Raw genomic sequence first — 2,226 nt, forward strand, 5'->3', positions numbered from 1 at the left:
GGAGGAGGAGGAGGAGGAGGAGGAGGAGGAGGAGGAGGAGGAGGAGGAAGAGGACAAGACTGAAGATGCTCTAGACCTACAGAGCATCTCTGGCCACTTTCAGAGCCCCGGACAGGGGACACTACAGGCCACCATCAAGTAAGACAACCTACAAGGCACTTGGTTATGCATCTTTGCCATGGGCTGTGGAGGGACAGGAGAAGGGGTAAAGAGGACCACTATGTGTGCACAGGCTGGCCAGAGCAGCTTCAGAGGCCACCTTCCCACACCACAGCAGGCTGGGCATGGAGCCATGGAGAGTGGCTGCTGGGGCACTAAGGCAGGGTCACAGCTCCTACCTGTTCTCTACAGTAGGGAGAGTGAACCCCTGACCCAACCTCTTTGCTCATCCTGATATGCCTGAGCACAGAGACTCAGAAGGCATTGGAATGGTCTTAAAGGCAGTGTGTTCACTTTGCGAGGTGGCTCTGAGGACTGAGCTTGGCCACTCTGAGTTTAGCTGCATTGTTTGCCCCTCTACAGCTTAATGTGAGGCTAAGCTTCCGACTTAGTGTGTCTCAGTGAGGACCTGAATGTCAGAGGGAAGAGTCGTCTGCAAGACAGACCAGCTGGGGCTGTGTTTCTGTCATTAATGGGAGCACAGGTGTGTGTCTGTAAACACCTGAACCCTGGTTAAGTTGTGTCAGCAAGGAGGAGTTTCTAGAGGGAGGGAGAAAGCTGTGTTCTCAGGTTTTACAGATCAACAACAGAATGATGGCTTGGATTCAGTAGTTTCACAGTTCGGGATTCAGTAGCTAGCACTGACACTCCAATGTCCTCTTGCCCGGAGTTCGCTGATGTGGCTGGTAGTCCAGCATTCTTGGGCCAGGTATTGATTGGATGGTGTGGATTTGATTCGCCCACTGCAGGTCCATGCAGGTGACAGGTGTCTATGGTAGTGGTGAAGTGGTGGAACAGGGGCTTGATTAGTTCCTGTGCTTCCTGTCAAAGCACTGCACTAGGTAGTGCTGGACATCCTCCAGCTCTGAGAGGTCACCCTTGAAATCTGGAAAGGGCTTCTTAATACTCACTGACTTCACCTTCTCCATCAGGAGGTCCATCTTGTTGAGGAAGAGGATGAAGAGATATTGAAGAAGAGCTTGTTGTTGACAATGGTCTCAAAGATGTTCATGGACTCCATCAGCAGGATGGTGCACCTGTCCTCCATGAGGACCTGGTCGTAGTCACTCGAGGAGTCCATGAACAGGATGGATGTGATCCCATGGAAACACTGGAAACACTTCTGGTGCTGCAACCTCTGGCCGCCCACATCCATCATCTTAAATGAGATTTTCTTTATAATAAAGTCAAGTTCAATGATTCCCTTGGTGGCCTTTCTAACCAGCAGGATGTCTTGTTTACTGGGGAAGTAGTTCAGTTGGCAAATCCAATCTAAGTTATCCAGGAAGTACTTCACTGATTCACCCAGCTGTAACTCGCTTCTGCAGCTGAAGGCTTCCCTGATCCCCGAGTCTCTCCAGAGTGCACGCAGCACTGGCACAAGGAGCTGGAAGGTGGCAGGCTCCACAGGCAGGCCTGCCTTGTTCTCAAGGCCATCAGAAACATCGCTGCTTCTCCTTCTCGGAGTGCTGCCAGGGAATGCTGAGCTTGTCCCGAGGGTCTATAAGCAGCCTTGGGCCTCGCCATTAAGTTTGCAGCCAGTGCATACCTCCTTGTCTGTTCTGGCATGAGGGTCTCGAGTCTCAGGACCACAGCTAGAATCTTCTGAGAGGGAAGCCTCAGTTGGGGAACTGCAGAAATCAAAGAAATCTTAAGGAAGTTGTTGAAGATGGATGGTGTAGAGGAACTCCAGCAGCGCCTTCTGTTCCAACTCCGGGCCATGGTTGATACACATCTGCTTGAGAAAGGTCGACTTGCAGCTCTAGCCTGCATCCAGCAGCAGGATCCTGACCAGCCGCCCCATCTCAGCATTGACATCTCAGCTGCTCAGCTGTGCCACCTGGCCTGGTGCTTGAGTCATGCACTGTGCCTGCCCTGCACTCCCAGTCTAAGGCCTCTAAGGGCAGCAAGCAGTGACTGAGGGTCTGCACCACCCAGACATGGCCTTCCTCAGGCCTCGGCCGCGTCCCACTGGGGGCCTCACGCCATGGACACCCCTCAGCTGGCATGGCTCTCCCTGATCACACTCTGCCCTGCCCGCCTCTTCCTCAGGCTGTGTCCACCTTC

General features: G+C 53.1%; 1 pseudogene; it reads right to left on the reverse strand.

Moving 5' to 3' along the window:
* Positions 1-732: 732 nt before the first annotated feature.
* On the reverse strand, positions 733-1,951 carry LOC127677802 (guanine nucleotide-binding protein subunit alpha-12-like; annotated as a pseudogene).
* Between the last annotated feature and the right edge of the window lie 275 nt (positions 1,952-2,226).

This window comes from Apodemus sylvaticus, chromosome 2 (genome assembly GCF_947179515.1).
Source record: "Apodemus sylvaticus chromosome 2, mApoSyl1.1, whole genome shotgun sequence".
Lineage (NCBI taxonomy): Eukaryota > Metazoa > Chordata > Mammalia > Rodentia > Muridae > Apodemus > Apodemus sylvaticus.